Source organism: Artibeus jamaicensis, unplaced genomic scaffold (genome assembly GCF_021234435.1).
Source record: "Artibeus jamaicensis isolate MK-2021 breed Jamaican fruit bat unplaced genomic scaffold, CSHL_Jam_final scaffold_1964, whole genome shotgun sequence".
NCBI lineage: Eukaryota > Metazoa > Chordata > Mammalia > Chiroptera > Phyllostomidae > Artibeus > Artibeus jamaicensis.
Window position 1 is genome coordinate 61,291,534 of NW_026522030.1, and position 20,785 is coordinate 61,312,318.

The 20,785-nt window shown below is 33.1% G+C and overlaps 1 non-coding gene across 1 annotated transcript; it reads left to right on the forward strand.

The window, feature by feature from the left end:
- The first annotated feature begins 17,976 nt into the window (after window positions 1-17,976).
- Window positions 17,977-18,107, forward strand: LOC119056705 (small nucleolar RNA SNORA66). The gene has a single exon (XR_005083932.2). It is a non-coding gene; the product is annotated as a small nucleolar RNA SNORA66 (small nucleolar RNA).
- Window positions 18,108-20,785: the final 2,678 nt, after the last annotated feature.

Genomic DNA, 20,785 nt, shown 5'->3' on the forward strand with positions numbered 1-20,785 from the left:
AGTAATAAAACTCTTGTATTGCAAACAGTGTTCTGATTCAGTCCCGCAAAAAAACTATTGTAGTATTTTATACTCCAAAAGGATTTAACTGTAAAAACTAACAGGCTAAAAAGGTCAGAAGCAATCTAAGCCCCCTGAACTCTTGAAGGCTCCTGTCCTAGTGAGAACTGCAGAAGATGATGTCAAAATTCTTTGGGAAGGGTCTTTAGAGAGGCAGGAAAGAGTTGATCCAAATAAAAATGGAGGAGGGGAGGAAGAGAAAAATCTCAGAAAGTGGTTGATTGTAATTTTTAACACTACTCTAAAAGAACAGAAGGGGGTGCTCTGAGAAGTTAGAGACAGTATTAGAGTCAATTTTTTCCCCCTCTACATTTGGGAAAAGTAAATTTAGATAGAAACGTACAACAGAAAAGCATCATGTTTAAATACCACCAAATTATTTTAAGAAAAAAAGAATATAGGGCATGATAGCATATTTAGAGATATTGAAAGGATTGCTATACAAAGGGAAACATAAAAGATTCAGAATGTAAAATACTATTTCAAAACAAGTGATACATTAATATACAAAAATGAAATAACAATATAATCAGAGCTAAAAAACTCAAGAATAAAGTGACAATTTAAAACAGAGATAAAAATAATATCAAAATAAATAATTTTAAAAGTTAGGACCAAACTATAAAAAATACATGATGAGATGAGGACAATAAAAATATCTTAAGAGAAGTAGATGTAGAAATAAGAAAAAATGTCAATTAACAAAAGAAGTAATAAAAAGGGTTCAAGACAGAGTGATTTAAGTATTTAAGATTTATAAAGAAGGTTGAGCGTACAGATATTAGAGCTCTAAAGAACCTAAACCAAGGATCAAAGAAAATTATGAAAATGTAGATTTCAAAGAAACTTTTAACAAGTTTAAACTTTGCATTAAAAGACCCATTGTACACCTGACAAGTTGACGATGATCAGCAAGACCAAATCTAGTATAATTATAACACTTAAAAAAGGGGGAGGAGAAAGCATATAATTTGTAAAGAAAATAAAATTAGATTATCATCAGACTTTTCAATAGAAACTCTCATGCAGAAAAAATAAAGTAACACACTTAAATATTTCAGAGAAAGAATGTGTGATCTGTGGGTTTTATGTCCAGAAATATCAACCTTCAAATGCAAAGTATATAGTAAAACTGTTGTCAATCAGTGTAAACTCAGAGAATATAGAACTTAGAGACCCTCCTGAAGATTTTACTCAAGAACAAACTTTATACAAACAAAATGACTAGAGAGACACTGAAATAAAGGAGAGGTGATGAGCATTAAATGTGTAGTTCTTGTACCACCGAAAGTAAATGAGAATTAAAAGGTGGGGAAATTAGGGTGGAGTGCTTATCTGATCTGAAAATTGTGATACAGCCCTAGCTGGTATGGTTCAGTGGATTGAGTGCTGGCCTGTGGAACAAAGGGTTGCTGGTTCAATTTCCAGTCAAGGCACATGTCTGCATTTCAGGCCAGGTCTTCAGTGCAGGGGTGGGATGTGAAAGGCACCTACACATTGATGTTTCTCTCCCTCTGTTTCTCCTTCCTTTCCCCTTTCCCTAAATTAAATAAATAAAATATTTAAATAAATGAAAACTGTGATAAAGTACAATGATATAATACAGTAAAAGTAATTAGTGATAACAGTATTAATATTGTTAGTCTAAAACAGTTGTATATAAGGAAAGCACTCAAATATGTAATTATGGGTTATGTTAATTTTATCATCCTTATTGTTCAAGAAAATTAGAAGTTTCAATGTGGAATTAAGGATATAGATGAGACTAAATAACACACCCTGTAATTCCACATATAGAATAGTAATATCAGTATGAAAACAAGGTATTTTATCTTTAAATATTTGAACACAGTGTATGCACACACATAATTCCTGGCTGGTATGTATTCCTAGTGTCCATCCCTAGCCCTATTATTTAAAAACATCTTAAGAACAATGACCAGCACAGCAGCAATTTGATTCCCTAGCACTCATAATGATCTTGATTTATCATTTCCCATTAGAAGAAACCCGAGCTTTATGGAGAAATGACTGATTGCCATTCTGGGGAAGAAAATATACAAGATGAACCTGGGACATCTTGAAATACCAGTTATCAAGAAAGCTCTTCAAGAAAATTGAGTGATCACAGTGTCATTGTAATACAGTTTGATATTAGATATTGTGATCCTTCCCACTTTGTTCTTGTCTCTAAAATTGCTGAGGTTATTCAGGGTCATCTTTGATTCCATATAAATTTTGAAATGTTTGTTCTATATCTATGAAATATGTAATTGGTATTTTAGTAGGGATTGTACTGAATTTATAAATTACTTTGATAGTATGGACATTTTGATTATGTTAATTCTTCCAACCCATACTCATGGTTTATGTCCCTTAGAGCAAAGGGCATAAAGGAAAAGTTAAACAAATGGGACTTCACCAAATAAAAACCTTCTGCATGGCTAAAGAAAACATCAGCAAAATGAAAAATGAAGCAAATATATGAAAAAAATGTGGTTGCCAATGATACTTTGGAAAAGGGTTAGATCTCCAAAATATATAAAACTCACATGACTCTACTCTAAGAAGACAAACAATCCAATTAAAAAACGGGCCAACAACATGAACACTTTTCCAAGGAGGACATCCAGAGGGCCCAGAGACATATGAAAGGATGCTCAGCATCACTAGCCATCAGAGAGATGCAAATTAAAACCATGGTGAGATACCACTTCACACCAGTCAGAAGGGCCATCATAACAAAATCAATAAATACCAAGTGCTGGTGAAGTTGTGGAGAAAAGAGAACCCTAGTGCACTGTTGGTAGGAATGTAAACTGTTACAGTCACTATCAAAAGCAGTATGAAACGTGCTCAAAAACCTAAAAATTGAACTGTCTTTTGACCTGGCAATTCCATTGCTGGGACTATACCTGAAAAATCTTGAATCACTAATTCAAAAGAAACTATGCACCTCATTGTTCACAGCAGTGCAATTTACAATACCCAAGTGCTAGAAACAACCTAAGTGCCCATCAGTAAATAAGTGGATCAAAAAAACTGGTATATTTACACAATGGAATACTCTGCAGCAGAAAGAAAGAAGGAGTCCCTACCCTTCAGGACGGCATGGATGGAACTGGAGAGCATTATACTAAGTGCTATAAACCAAAAGGTGTAAGACAAATGCCATATAATCTCACCTATAAATGGAACCTAATCAACAAAACAAACAAGCAAACAAAATATAACCAGAGACACTGAAGTAAAGAAAATACTGACAGTAACCAGAAGGGAAGAGGGAGGGAAATAATGGGGAAAATAAGGGGAAGGTTCATCTGAGAACATGTATAAAGGACCCATGGACAAAGACAATGGGGGATTGGATTGAGTGTGGAAAGTGGGGGTGAGTGGGGTGAAGGAGAGTGGTGGGGGGAAATGGGGAGAGCTGTATTGGAACAATGAAAAAGTAAATACAAAAATAAATTGAGTGAACTATTGTCTATCGCATCCTTTAAAGCATCCCCCAAATCAGCAAATATAAGAATAAAAGAAAATAGGAGGACTTAGGTGCCTTCTTCTCCTTCCCACTAAATATTTATGTGTGTGTGTGTGTATATAGAGAGAGAGTTACAGTGCTATATATATATATTTACAGTGCCATATATGCATATACATACATAGCATAGCATTACTGAATGCAAATATTAGAAACTGAATATTGAACCATGTATTGGGATTAAAATATAAAGTGCACAAAGAGCCTATTTAGATAAAATTTTCACAATAATTAGCATTTCCTTGTTGGTAACTTCTTTAAGAATCAACTTTTTTCGTAAAATGTAAGCTAATATCCTAAATATGAGAAAAGTTTTGTTTCCTGGGCCAACTTCTAAAAGGAATGCTTAAATACTTAAGATAGCCTCATGGCTTGCCACTGTATATTCAATAAAAACATGCTCATTTCTATACCATCTTCAAATAAGTTGGGTATTATTATAAAACCACTCTGCAAATTTAAGTCTTCCTGTTTGTTTTGAATTTGGATCATGCCTCAAAGTTGTGCATAACTAGTACAGGACATAGAATTTTGATATATTTCTAAAGGAACTTAAAAATAATTCTCTAATGAAGCATGAATAAAATATCAGGTACATGTTTATGATTTATAGGATTATACTAAAACAATGACTTCCCTACTGATTACTTAACCAATCTTAATGAATAATTGAAGCAGATAATGTAAAATAGCTTTAGTCATGATAAAAAGCATACATATTCGTCTGTTACATATTTATAATAAATTATTGGCCATTAGTAAGCTAATTCATAGTGTTACCTTGAAAAACCTTCAATACTATGTAAAATTTTAAATGGACACAGCCAATGAATAATTACTACTTCTACTCCTCACATACCAACTCATCCAATTGCTAGAACTATGGTGATTTTTACTATTCTAGATTTGTGAAAGAGTCAGAACTTTAATTTTTCATCATTATGCATTTACTTATGCTAGATTCAAATTTTAAGTGGCCCATTTAAAAAATAATACTATAATAATTTTACTGAGATGCAACTGTTAATCAAAACCAGTTATGAAATTGTGAATATCTTAGCTAATTTATTAATTATACATATTAATGCTAAATATTAGAATAATATGGAATAAAGCACATCTCATTTATTATTGGTTGTATCATTACTCCCTGATTATTCTGAAAGAAAACTGCTTCCCAACTTATTAATCATGTCACGATTCCATAGACCGGAAGTTTTTTAAGCAACCTTATTGATAGCAAGGTCCACCTTTGCTTATTTATAACTGCACCTGTGTCAGTTTGCTTTGTATGCCCAAAGTCCCTTGAAACCTGAACATTTAACCCTTCTGTTTTCAGAATGCTAAAGAGAAAACTCTCCATACAGAAGTGGCAAATAAGGTAGCAATTAGAGAATTAGGTCAACTTGCTGACAGCTTAATGGAACAAGTTTTCAGTATTTATTTTGAAGTATCTCATTAAGAAGCTGTTCATTATTTGTTTTGAAGCATTGCCAAATACTAGATTTGTGACACCTATTCAAATGCACCTACAAAGACATACTGAAAAGCCCAAAATACTTTATCTTAAGCCTTATCTATTACAGCATTTTCTAAATTATATATTTAAATTTGAAAAATCAAATCTCATTAATTTAATATCAATCCCACTGCATTTTATACATTAAACAGAGGAGGAAACAGGAAATCTGTCATGTCAGAAGTGGTGTCAGTCCCAGTAGGCTAAGATTGACTGATCATATCCAACTGAGGCCTGAAGACTTCAGGAGAAGTCTTAAGGAGACTATAGGAGAGAGAAAATGGCACATTTGTAAAATCGGAGCTCCTAAACTGATCCCTTTTGAGCAGTAGTTGGACCACAAGAAAAAGTATTCCATTACACAAGTACAACACATTAACACTTGTCTGAACATGAATCTGGGATCTGAATGAAGAGGAGCTTCTCTTGAAAAGCCTTAGTCTAAACTTGAGCTTCAAAGGTTACATATATCAAATGTATAAGATCCTTGGTGTTACGACCAAATATAGTTATAACAAAAATTATCCCAAGGCCAGTTTTATATGGATACTTACACAAAACAGTTATGGAATAAAAATGATGATTCTAGCATTTAGGTCCTATTTAACCTAGTTTTCCTCTCTGCCATGGAGCAGATCATGTTTGTAGTCAAGAGATTTATGTTTGCACCTTGAGCTGAGGCAAGATGGGTTTTTCTTGTTGTTGCTGTTTTGTTCTTGTGCTTGGCTTTATTTTAGGTATGTATATGATTGTGTTGTATGCATACATTTATATATGTAGAATTTTAGTGTTTGGTTGATTTTTATTTAATAACAAATATTTTTCAAACTTATATTATAAGTGTAATTAAATGAATGTGGTTGACTGTCATAAAAGTCAAATGAAATTTAATCAATTGGTGCTGAATGCTTGGCTGCTATGCAATACAACTTTGTGTGTGTGTGTGTGTGTGTGTGTGTGTGTGTGTGTGTGTGAGAAAGAGTAAAAAAAGAGCCTTTATCCAACATCACAAATTTCTATGATGTTTTTCACTATGGTATTTACTCTAATTGCCCAGAGTTTTAGCCTATAGGCAACTTCTAGGCAGTGGACTCAGGAAGGGAAACTCAAAAGGAATCCAGCTGCCTTGATGAATTGAGATGCTGCTTGCAATGTATACATTGTTCATATTTAGTGTGGTTTATAGCTAAATATTTTTCTTGTTTGGTGCTAATGGAAATGACATTTTATATTTAATATCAGAGTCTCATTGTTTACTGCTAAAATATAAGACAACAAATGACTTTTGCAATCTTGCCATAATTGCTTATTAGTTCCAGGAGTTTTGTTGTTGTTGTTGGTTCACTAGGTTTACTACGTATACAATTATATTGTATACAAGACAGTTTTATTTATTCCTTCAGCTTGAACACCTTTTATGTTCATTTTGTTTCTTACTGCATTAGCTTGACTTCCAGTGTGACATTGAATAGGAGTGGTAAAAGTGGACGTCCTTGCCTGTCCCTGATACTAGCAGGAAAGCATCTAGGTCCTTAACATGGAGCATACTAGCAACAGAAATTTTGCAGATGTTCTTTATCAAGTTGATGATGTTTCCCTCTATTCTAAGTTTTCTGACAGATTTTTTATCATCAATGAAATATAAATTTTGTTGAATAATTTTCCTGCCTCTATTCATATGATCATATAACTAACTGCTTTTTATATACTGCTTTTTAAATACTGAACCAGCCTTGCACATCTTGGATCAGTCTTACTTGGGTGTGTTGTATAATTCTTTGTATAGATTCAATACTTGCTAATATTTCATTGTGGATTTTTGCATCTGTAGTTATTGGGATTATTAATCTGTCATTCTCTTTTCTTGTCATGTTTTTGTTCAGTTTTGGTATTAGGACAATTGGCCTCATTGGATGTTAGGAAATATTTGATCTCCTAATATTTTCGGAGAGAGTACAGATAATTGGTACAATGTCCTCTCTAGTTGTCTGTAGAACTCATTGTGAATACATCTGGGCCTAGTATTTTCTGTTATATAAAAATTATAATTATTGATTCAATTTCTTTAATAAATAGGGGACTATTAATGCTATATATTTCTCCTTGTTTGAAATTTGGTAGATTATGTCTTTTCAGGATTTTACCTAATTCATCTAAACTATCAAATTCATGGGCATACAACTTCTCATAATATCCCTTCATTATCCCTAATAACTAACAGATCCTTCCTTACTTTCATATATTAACAATTTTTTCTTAGTTAATCTGGCTATATGTTAATCAATTTTGTTAACCTTTTCTAAGAACTAGCTTTTGGTTTTGTTAATTTTCCTTGATTACTGATTTCTAAGTTTCTTGAATTCTGTTTTAATTTTTATTAGTAAGTTTTTTCATGCTTGCTTTAGATTGTATACAAACACATTTTAAAATTTCTCCCAATGATTCTTTACTTTTTTCTTTTATCCTGAAGGATATTCCCAGTACATATAAAATTCTAATTTGGAAGTTATTTCAGCATTTGAAACATGTTACTATTCTCTTGTCTTATCACTTCATTTCCGATGGAAAGTCACTGACATTTTTGTTTTTAACTTTTCAAAGTAAGGTTTCCTATCCTATACCAACTTCTAAGACTTTTTTAAAGCTTTTAATAGATATGTTTTGTATGTCCTAAATATGTTTTTTGTCCTATATTTTCAACTAGTGAACTGATCATTTATTTGTTAATTTTGAAATATTCTGTCATTAATTCTTAAATAGTTCTCCAATTATATACTCATCAAAATTTTTCAATATGTTACACTTTTTATGAAATTTTCTTCCTTTCCATTTGTTTTTTTGTCCATTATTTAAATGAATATTTTATTTCCTTTTTTTAATCAATCTTATCTTCTGCAAATACTGTTTAACATTCTGGTAAAACATTCCATTATAACTTTTATTTTACTTGGCAAACTTGGTTCTAGCTGCATATGTAAGGCACAGAAAATAAAATTTATGAAGATTAAGAACAAAGATATAATATTGTCTTTGTCTAAGATGCAATTGTGTATATACATAAAAATTTAAATGACTCAATAGACATACTTTTCTAGTTAAAAGCAAATGTATCAGGTTTTTTAATACAAGGTCATTGTAGGAATTAAACATAGAATTTTTAAGTGGTGTTACTTATTACAGCATTAGAAAACATCAAATGTCTATGAATAAATATAACAAAATATGTGGAGAATTTTTATACAAATAAATACAAAACAAAACTAAGTAAGTAGTTTTAAATATCTAAATAAATTTTCTTGGCTTGGAAAATGTTCAAAAATTGGAAAACACTATTTTAAAACTATGTGTTCTAGAAATTTATTATAATCATATTTAAAATCCTACAAAAATGTCTACATTTGTGGAAATCCACAACCTTACTCTAAACTGTATATGGTAATTAAAATTATTAACACTCAAAAATTTTAAAAGTTTGTTAGATAACAAACCCATTATAAACACATAGTAATTTATAAGTTATGTTATTTGCTATGAGATAAGACAATAATGGAAAATATATTAATGGTCTTTTGGTTAATGACCACAGCCAGAAAGGGGGAAATTATCTCTTAAATAAATGGTTTTAGTTCAATTAGGCATCCACATTTTTAAAAAGGGAATGATAATCCTTGATTAATAGCATTTGCAAAAGTCAATCACAGAAAGACAAGGGGGTGAGGATTGAATGTGGATGGTGGGAGGTGGGTAGGACAGGGGGTAATGGAAGAAAAATGAGGACAACTTTAATTGAACAACAATAAAAAAGAAATAAAGAAAAAAGAAAACGAAAGCAATCTTATAACAAAATAAATAAATGAGAATAAAAGTAACAGTAAACAATAAAGATTTTAGATGAAAACACATTTATTACCTTTGGGCAGGCAAAGTTTATTCATCAGAATTCACTGTGAAGATATTTCCTGAAGTTAGATTAATATTAAGTCATAATATCAGTTAAAAAAGAGCTATTAAGAAGGTGAAAGTTGCCCTGGCTGGTGTTCTTCCGTTGGTTGGAGCATCAGCTGGAAACAAAAGGGTTCTGGGTTCCATTGCCACCCGTCAGGGTCCATGCCTTAGTTATAGGTTCTATCCCTGTTCTGAGCATGTAGAATTCCTGGTCTAGGGACCCATTGCATGTCACCAATGATCCCCTCAACTGCCTACAGCCACAGATCAGTACTGGTCCTTGGTCGGCTAGGAACCAGGAAGCACAACAGGAGGTGAGGGCATACCAAGGAAGCTTCACATTTCAGCCCAGTTCCAACTTCTGTCCCTGGTGACAGAAAGGTTGGTGACCGCTGCCCAAGGGACTTAACCAATCAATGTTGGTGTTCGATGTTGATGTTTCTCTCCCTCCCTTCCTGTCTCTCTAAAATCAATTTTTAAAAAAATGTCCTCAGGTGAGGTTAAAAAGAATACATGAAAGTCAAACCAAACAGCAGGATGTATGCAATGAATATATCTAGAAAAGACTGTACCCAGATAATATAAGGACCCTCACAAAATACTACAAGAAAGACAAACAGGCCAATATGAAAATGGGTAAATAGCTTGTAATGGATCTTCAAATGAGGATTTTCCAATGGTTAATATGCATATTCAGAGATAGTAAAATGCTTATTCTTCAGAGAATAGAAATTAGATACAATTATACATCCAACAGAATTGACAAAGTAAAAATGGCACATAATACCCAAGTTTATTGAAGGTATAGATCAATAAAAATTTTAATGAACTTCTCCTAGGGGAGTAAATTGGTAAAATTGCTTTGTGAAATTACCTTTGTCACCAAAATAGTAGTTGTTTTGAATGAGGAAGAACAGAATTTAAATTGCAAAGAGTCATTTATTTAGATACCACCTGATATGCTGACAATATTTTATTTCTTGACCTGGTGGGAATTCTGCAAGGGCTCCTGTAGAATAATTTGTTGAAATTTATATGTTTTTGTGTACTTTATTTATGCATATTATATACTTTATAGTATTAAAGATAAAAGGTTTTAAAGCTAAAATATATGTATGACTTATTAGGAGATGTTTCATATTAAGTGGCCATTCTAATTCTTTTATTTTTCTCATTTAGTTTCTTATTTAATGTAATGTGGTTTCTGTGAGGTAGGGATCTACAAGTACTACTGTGTCAGAAACTAAGAGATAGAGGTAATTAAACAGTGAATTAGAGACAGCACTAGGATCAGAACTGTAGGCTTCTAGTGCTATTTATGCATTAAAATTTTCTCTGATAATGTACTTTTGTCAATTACATTTTACATTCAATAATATTAGTTTCAGATGTACCACACAGTGATTAGAAAACCATGTACTTTACAGAGAAGTTCCCCCAATATTTCAAGTTGATGGCAACATTATTTACAATAGCTGAGAAATGGAAACAATCCAAGTGCCCATTAAAAGACAAGCAGATAAAAAAGCTGTGGTACATATAAATAATGAATACTATTTGGTCATAAAAAATAATGTAGTATTACCTTTTGCAATACCATAGATGTACTTACAGAATACTATGCTAAGTGAAATAAGCCAGACAAGGATAGCAAATACAATATGATTTCCCTTATATGTAGAATTTAAAGAAGCAGATAAATAAATAGATAAATAAATAAATAAATAAATAAATACTTTTTAAAGAGAAAAAAGTAAACAAACAAAATGGACAATGGACTCATAAGTAAAGAGAAAAGGCTAACAGTTTTCAGAGGATAGGTAAATGGGGAGCTTGGTGAAAAAAAGGTGAAATGATTAAGAAATACCAATTCATTGTTATAGAATAGTCACGGAGATGTAAACTACAGCATAAGAAATATAGTCAGTAATTTAACAAAGACTATATACAGAGCCAGGTAGCCATTCCAGTTCTTAAAGGAAGATTTACAAGCTCTGTGAGAATGATACCTTGTGTTATATTAGTAAATTATATCAATTTTATATTGAAAAGTTTGTTCTAAGATAGATTGGTTAAGGGGATCTTAGCAAAGATAACATTTTAGTTTGAATGAGAACAACAAAGTCTAAGTGGCAGCTACAATAAATAAAATCACTATATTTAAAATTGGAATCAAAGACATTTCTTAAGAAATCTTAGGCACAGAGATAATATGCTCTGCTTTATTGTTGTTTGCTTATTATCTCTCTCACTGATGTGGGATTTCAAATATGGTTTTTACACATTTAATATATCACAATTTATTTTTTGTTTACTTAAATATAGTTTAATCTTTAAAAAAATCTAACTTGAAAGGAAGCTTTTATTTTCTCTTAATATGATATTTATCTGTTCAAATACCCATAATATTCAAGGACCTGCTTACAGTCAAATATTTGACTACCTTTTATTCCAGGTTATGCTGTTGTGTAGTAAAACAAGGAATGAATACATACCCTTTTTAAGTAACACTTTTGACACGCAGCCACTTAAGATGTCAAAAATTTTGATAAAAGGAACATATTCACTCTGAACTTCATAAATTAATGAGAAAAGTCCTGAAATTGTATTACCATACTGTACATACAATATATTCTCTATCATTATATGATGGATGTCATCAAAGATGGCCATTTTAACTAACTATAACTTTTGGTGGATTTCCTGATTTACTTTTGTCAATTCTTGTTTAATCCAATCATTTGTATAGGTGGGCACAAATGGGTTTACAGTTATATTGCAAATAAATAATACAGGTCAAGATAGCAGAAGAGGCAGACAGGGCTCGCCTCTTAGCACAACCACTCAAAATTACAACTTCAATATAGAACAATCATCACTCAGAACCATCAGAAATCATGTTGAATGGAAGTATGACAACTAAAGAGTTAAACAAACCATTTCCATCCAGACTGGAAAGAAGATCACAGATATTGGATGAACTAGTCCCACATCCACATATGGTAAATAAAAGTTCAGGAGAGATATCTGGGGAGTGAGGGGTTCCAGCCCCACACCAGGACCCTTAGCACAGGGTTCCAGCACCAGGAAGTTAAGCCCCCACAACTTCTGGCTGAAAAACATAGTAGGAAGTGAGTCAGTGGAAGAAATTTTTCGAGCCCCAAGCAGTTTCTCTTATGTAATGCACACATGGACTCATCTACTCAGACTCCCTCTGAGTTCCAGCACCAAGTTAGCAGTTTGAAAGGGACCAGTGGTATAGAGGGAGAGATTGAAATGTCTGGCAGCAAGATGATCGGAGGCCATTGTCTCTTTTCTAAACCTTCCCTTCACAGAGCTGGCAAGCTGGTGCTGTATCTGAGACTTTATTGACCTGGTTAACACTGTTTGACCCACCTTAGAGATCCTCAGAGACTTCACCCCCAAAGCTATTTTCCATATGAAGAACTGGTCTTGGCTTATGCTTCGACATTTCCTAAATCCTCTCAAACAAGCAACAGCTGGTCTCAGAGAGCCCAAGGTTTGGCACTAGGACCAGCCCAGCCTAGATTCACAGCTTGTCTTCACCTGGAAATCTCCAAGCCTAGCAAAATAGAAGGCATCTCAGGTTGCTTTATTGCTCAGAAAAGATGGCACCAGGCAAAACACAGGTGGTGGCTGACCTTGGGTTGCTCCATCCAGGAAACCCCAGGGTAAGTGCACCCAGTGGACAGCTTCAGACCACATTAGAGCACCATCACATTGCCCCTACAGAGGTGATCCTCCATGGAGAGCAGAGGTTGATGGTAAGTGGTCACAGCCAATCCTTGCAGCTATCTGGCCTGGGTGAATTCCTCCCACTGATCTGCCAAAACAACCAAGGCTCAACTATAAGAAGAGGGTATATTCAGTCCACACAAAACATGCACCTGGAGTACCCAGCTTGGGTGAAATGGGAAGCTGTGCCATTGGATTCTACAGGACACCTACTTCATTAGGCTGTGCTACCAAGACATGAGTCACAGCAGCTCTACCTAATACATAGAAACAAGTACAGGGGTGTTGCAAAAACAGAGACCAAGATACATGGCCTAAATGAAAGAGCAGATCAAAACTCCAGAAAAAGAGCTAAATGAAATGGAGATAAGCTATTTATCAGACACAGAATTCAAAACATTGGTTATAAGGATGCTCAAGGAACTCTGAGGAAAACAGTATAATAAAAATCCAATAAAAATTAAAGATATACTAATTGAAACAAAGAACAATTTACAGTGAAACAAATAGAGTGAATGAAGCTGAGAATCAAATCAATGATGTGAAATACAAAAATCAAAAAACAACCAATCAGAACAATAAGAAGAAAACATTCCAAACAAACAAGGATAGTGTAAGCAGCCTCTGGGACAACTTCAAGAGCTCCAACATTTGCATCACAGTGGCGACAGAAAGAGAAGGGAAAAAAACAAGAAATTCCAAATGTGTTTGAAAAATAATGAAAGATAACTTCTCTTATGTGATGAAGGAAATAGACATGCAAGCCCAGGAAGCACAGAGAGTCCCAAAGAAGATGGACGCAAAGAGGCCCACTTCAAGACACATCATAATTAAAATGCCAAAAGTTAAAGATAAAGAGAGACTCTTAAAAATAGTAGAGAAAAGAAGTTAGTTGCTTACAGTGAAGTTCCCATGAGACTGTCAGCTGATTTCTCAAGAGAAACTTTGCAGACTTGAAGGGATTGGCAAGAAGCATTCAAATTCATGAAAAGCAGGGACTTACAGCCAAGATTGCTCTACCCTGCAGAACTACCATTGAGAGTCTAAGGGCAGATAAAGAACTTCCAAGACAAGAAAAAATTAAATGAGTTCATCACTACCAAATCATTATTATATGAAATGTTAAAGGTACTTATTTTATGAAAAAGAATGTGATCAAAATTATGAACAATAAAATGGCAAAAAGACATATCTATCTATAATTGAATCTAAAAAATTTGAAACTAAGCAAACAAGAAGAACAGAGACAAAAATCATGGAAACAGAGAGGATTTTGATGGTTATGAGATGGGGGGATGTGAGGGAATGGGTGAACAGGTGAGGGGATTAAAAAATACAAATAGGTAGTTACAGAATAGCCATGGGTAAATAAAGTACAGGAATTGGAGTAACCATAGAACTTATATGCATGACCTATAGACATGAACAATGGTGTGGGGATTGCCTGAGGGAGTGAAGGGTGCTGAGTGGATGGTGGCAAAGGAGGAAAATAAGAACAACTGTGGCAGTATAATCAATAAAATATAATTTAAAAAACTTGCCTTGGCTGGTGTGACTCAGTGGATTGAGTGCCAGCCTGTGATTCAAAGGGTCACCAGTTGGATTCCCAGTCCGGGCACATGCCCCAGTAGGGGGTCACTCAAGAGGCAACCACACATTAATGTTTCTCTCCTTCTCTTTCTCCCTCCCTTTTTCTAAAAATAAATAAATAAAATAAACAAACAAAATTAATACATAATAATAACAAGAATAAGCTCTGTGTTTCACATAGTCATAATTGTAAACCTATTTTTACCTACCTTTCTGTTCGATAAAGATGTTGGCTTATCTATTAGTATGCTTCTCAAAATTCTTCTTATCTTGGTAATGGAAAAGTTATGAATAAAACTGAATTATGAAAATTTGGGATTAACATGCTATGATATGTGTTTTATATGAGTTACCATCTTTTACCATCATCAACTAAACCTGCTTTTAATATTTTTTAAAGATTTCATTTATTTATTTTTAGAGAGGGGAAGGGAGAGAAAAAGAGAGGGAGAAAAACATCAATGTGTGGTTGTATCTCTTACCCCTAATTGGCGACCTGGCCCACAACCCAGTCATATGTCCTGATTGGGAAGCTAACCAGCCACCCTTTGGTTCACAAACTGGCACTCAATCCACGGAGTCAAACCCACCAGGGCTCCCAACTAGGCATGCTTTTAGATCTACTGGTCATAAGAGTCAGTGGTTGCCTGGTCAATAATATTGTATCTGTAAGTTTCTCAATGATGCACAAATGATTAAGGTTAGAGGAGATAAGCTAAATTTACATAGGTATACCTTAGGCAGGCTACTGTATGTCTGAAAAAACATATTGTAAATCAGGAATTTGAGCCTAATTCATGGAAAACTATAAGGCAACCACATCTAGTGTTTTGTGCTAGATCTAGATGCTCCCATAGGTTTAGTACAATGTTTTTTTCTTTTTAATTTGAGATTTATAAGATTGCGTACCTTATGGGAGAAGAGAATTTTTGAGATTGCTTAGTTCCTATGGAAGTGTTTATTTGGCTTTATAATTTAATACATGTCAATTATGCATCAATTAACAGTTAAGAGGTTATTGAGATTTACTATAAGAGATGCTGTGTAATCAATTTTAAATTACAGGACACTAATATAATTAGAATTTTCACACATAAAAACTGTACAGAATATTTTGGCACTTAATCGGAATTTTTAAAGCCAGTGATAACAAGTTAATAATTGTGACAACTAAGAATATCTAAATAAATGTCATTTTTTATTAATTGATATTTAATTTGCTGTATCCTGCCTTGATAAATGTTAATTAAATGCCAGAAAATTTCTTATAATTTTAACATATTAATAATCCTATCATTATGCCCTCATAGCTTACATAATTATGAGTTAATTACTCAGCTACTAGGGTGACTGTACCCTTTATAGAGAGCTTAAGACTATTCACTTTTTCCCATAGGCTAATAAACTTGATTGCCTGGTAACCACTGTTGATCATAGATCAGAAGCTATTTGTGAATAAATATACAATTTCATAAAACACAGTGAGTATAATGTAACAAATTAGAAAAAACGAAATATTTCATTATCCTGTTTATTAACTTATCATTTACTTTAGAAAATATGCAGAATATAACATATTGTATAAAACAAGGGAATTATTTCTCCTCAGACTTTTCTAAAATGGTATAATATGTAATGAGTATTCACTTTCAAAATGCTTTCATATGCATAGTCTAATTTTATGTATATAATTATCCTATATAATTCAATGATCTAAATTTTCTTAATAAGTAAACTAGTTTAGAAATTGTCTTCCCCAATAAAACCCCATATTACACCTGCTTATACACCCTGACCTTTGTCACTTTTTTTCCTCATTTAGTTTCACTTGCACTTCCAACTGTCAATTTTCAATCTAAGTAAATTGTCACTATCCTTTTTTATTTTATTTCTGGTAGTTGTTATATAAAGAAAAAACATAAATATAGTCATTGGTCTCAACAAATTCATGTTTTCTAAGTCACCTTGTCACCACTAAAGTCAGGATGTGTGATGCAGAGATCATGCCTTACTCATCTTTGCAGTTCTAGCTGGGGCTATAGGACATCTAGTATTAGACACAAAAATATGAGTTAATTCAGAACTGTTAATCAAGTTACATTCATTTCCTATTTTGCCTGATGATTATAACAGAACCTCAATTCTCAATTTTTTAGCCTTCTGCTCTCTTTTGACTGGAACAAATTTGTCTTTTACAAAAAATCTCCTACAATCAGTTCCTCTATCTACATCTCATTCTCAAATTTCAACCCATTCTCTTATTTTTTTACTTAAAACAAAGCAATCTTATATTATTTAGCATAAATCTCTTTTTATGTTCTTAATTATGTTTATTTACATTAGTATTTATAGGAACCACTGATCTCATAAATGTACAAATAAAAAGTATGTAGCACTAATTAAGCATTACAATTTTGCATGTCAAAGTCACTGAATACAGGAGAAACCTCCTGTAATATTACTGATATTATACTTATAGAAATATTTTAGACAAATTTATATTAAGTTAAAAAATTTGTAATTACATGTTCTAAAGTAAAATAACCATAACTCAACACTTTACAGACATCAATATATCATCATATTAGTCTTTTTAACATAATTCATACAATGTATTGAAATAAATAATTGGGTATTACTCCATCTACCATATTAATGGTGCATTTAAAAAATGTAGTAAGTGTAAATTTAAAAGATCATACACCATGACAAGGTGGGATTTATCCCAGGGATGCAAGGATGGTATAATATTCATAAATCAATAAACATAATACATCACATAAACAAAAACAAATATAAAAATCACATGATCATATCAATAGATGCAGAAAAAATATTTGACAAGGTATAACACCCATTTATAATAAAAACACTCAGCAAAGTGTGAATAGAAGGAGCATTTCTCAACATAATAAAGGTCATATATGAGAGACCTACAGCCAACATCATACTCAATTGGCAAAAATTAAAAACTTTCCCACTAAGATCAAAAACCAGACAAGGTTGTGCACTTTCACCACTTCTATTTAACATAGTATTGGAAGTCCTAGCCAGAGAAATCAAACAAGAAAAAGAAATAAAAGACATCCAAATTGGAAAAGAGGAAACCAAACTGTCATTGTTTGCAGATGACATAATAGTGTACATAGAAAATCCTATAGATTCAATGAAAAAAAAAAAACTGCTTGACCTAATAACTGAATTTGGTAAAACAGTGGGATACAAAGTCAATATCCAGAAATCAAAGGCATTTTTGTATACCAACAATGAAATAGTAGAAACAGAAATCAGAAAAAAAATCCCATTTGATATAGCAACAACAACAAAAAAATACCTAGGAATAAACCTAACCAAGGAGGTAAAAACCTGTACTCCAAAAACTACACAACATTGAAGAAAGAAGAACAAAATTAAGGAAGACACAAACAAATGGATGCACATACTGTGTTCATGGATTGAAAGAATTAACATCATCAAAATGTCCATACTACTCAAAGCAATTTACAGATTCAATGCAATACCTATTAAAGTACCAATGGCATATTTCACAGACATAGAGAAAACACTTCAAATATTTATATGGTCTGCATGATGTTGCAGAAGTGAAGAGAACCAGGTTTGCTAAGGTAATTGTGGTGATAGAAATGTATTGGCCTCAGAAGCTACTGAGGTGGTCCATTCTATCCTAGGACGGTATAGAAAATATATATATTTGGAACCATAAACAACCCAAAATAGCAGCAACAATTTTGAGAAAGAAGAGCAAAGTAGAAGAAATCACAATACCTGAGATCAAAATGTATTACAAGGCCACTGCAACCAAAACAGCCTGGTACTGGCATAAGAACAGACACATGTACCAATGGAACAGAATAGAGAGCCCAGGAATAAACCCAATTCTCTACAGTCAATTTATATTCAACAAAGGAGGCAGCAGCATAAAATGGAGCAAAGATAGCTTCTTTAACAAATGGTGTTGGGAGAGCTGGACAGCTACATGCAAAAAAAAATGAAACTCAACCACCAATTTACACCATACACAAAAATAAATTTAAGGTGGATAAAACATAAGGTGGATTTAAATATAAGTCATGACACCATTAATGTCCTAAAGGAGAACATAGGCAGGAAAATCTCAGATATTCCATGCAGCAATATTTTCACTGATATGTCCCCTGTAGCAAGGGACATAAAAGAAAGAATAAAAAAAATGGAATCTCATCAAAATAAAAAGATTCTGTAGAGCTAAAGAAAACAGCATTAAAATGAAAAGAGAACCAACCATATGGCAAAACATATTTGCCAATGATACCTCAGACAAGGGTTTGATCTCCATAACATATAAAGAACTCACACTATTCCACTCTAAGAAGACAAGCAGCTCAATTAAAAAATGGGAAAAGGACTTGAACAGACACTTCTCCAAGGAGGACATACAGAGGATCCAGAGACACATGAAAAGATGCTCAATATTGCTAGCTATCAGAGAGATGCAAATTAAAACCACAATGAGATACCACTTTACTCCAGTCAGAATGGCCATCATAAACAAAGCAACAAACAACAAGTGTTGGAAAAGTTGTGAAGAAAAGGGAACCCCAGTGCACTGTTGGTGGGATTGCAGACTGATGCAAGCACTATGGAAAACGGTATGGAATTTCCTCAGAAAACTAAAAATAGAACTGCCTTTCGACCCCGCAATTCCACTGCTAGGATTATATTCTAAGAACCCTGAAACACCAATCCAAAAGAACCTATGCACCCATAGCAGCACAATTTACAATAGCCAAGTGCTGCAACCCAAAATGAATGGATCAAAAAATGTTGGTACATTTACAAAATGGAATTCTATGCAGCAGAAATAAAGAAGGAACTTATACCCTTTGCAACAGCATGGATGGAACTGGAGAGCATTATGCTAGGTGAAATAATCCAGGCGATGAAAGACAAATACCATATGATCGCACCATTAACAGGAAGCTAATCAACAAAATGAACAAGGAAACAAATTATAGCCAAAGCCACTGAAATTGATAACAGGCTGACAGTGATCAGAAGCGAGAGAGGAGGGGATAACGGGGGGCAGGGATGAAGGGTTTACAGAAACAATTATAAAGGACACATGGAAAATAACAAGGGGGGTGTAGAATGGGGAAAGGAGGTGGAGAGGGCTGGGATGGTGGAGAGGAGTGAAGGGAAAAGGCAGAAAACTGTACTTGAACAACTATAAAAAAACATTTAAAACAAGAAAATGTAGTAAATGGATTAGAAATATTTTGTGTCCTTTTCTAATTCTAGGTTTAATATTAATATGTATTCTATTCTTCATGGTGTATTAAGATTAGAATACATTGTTAAATAAGTAACAATAATTTATTCCATCTTCTCATTCTTGATTTCATAAAACAATGTTTTATTCACATGTTTATTCAAGTTTTGTCAGGGTCACCTTGTATCACATAAAACAGTCTAAGTATTTTGATAATGTAAGAGACAGAGTCTCATAGTAATCAGTGAAGAACCTAATAGGCCCAATTTTCAATTTTCTTCATAATCTGATGTCAAACTGCTTAGTTCACTTTCTCAGTGCTCATCAGTACTCTAACCTAATACTACTTCTATTACTTGCACATATACAGCTTGAATCAAAAGGTCCTATCTACTCATCTATGAGTATTTAAATTGTTCTCATTTTTAAAGAATCAACCAAGGTTTATATTTTATCATTTTTATGACATATTGTCTGATAATTTTGGTTTTCACTCATCTCCTTCAATATTAGCATCCCTCAGTAATTACTGTTTATTTAATTACCCATTTTATATTACTATTTGTCTTGTGGATTTTTAATTTTTCCCAAACTATATCATTAACTCCTTTAAATTAATAGCTATGACTGATTTTTTAAAAATCTTTAACTGTCTCAAGCATTGTATTACACATGAGACAGGAAATAAGCATTATTTAATTTCATTGTTTTTTTAATCTTGTACTAGTATAGCATTTTTTATTCTGCGGTTCTTTGGTGAAAGACAAAGAATTGCCTGAAAACCGTTTGAAACATAGGCTCCTTTGTCCTACCATGGATCTGGGAATAATGGACTGGGGCCCACTACTTTCTAGAAGTAGCCTCACTAATTCTTATGTTTTCTCTAGACTGGGGGCATCTGGGCTTGGACCTAGATTTCTAATACACAAACATTACTTCTTACCTTATTTTAATGTTGATGAGCACCAAAAGGAAAACATTCTGCAATTCATCAAACACTTTCAGACTCTTTAGATTCACTGACAAGATGTTATTAGGGTAAGTAGAGGTACTTCTGTATCTGCATACACCTTCCTCACGACTAACATTTAGAATACCACAAAAA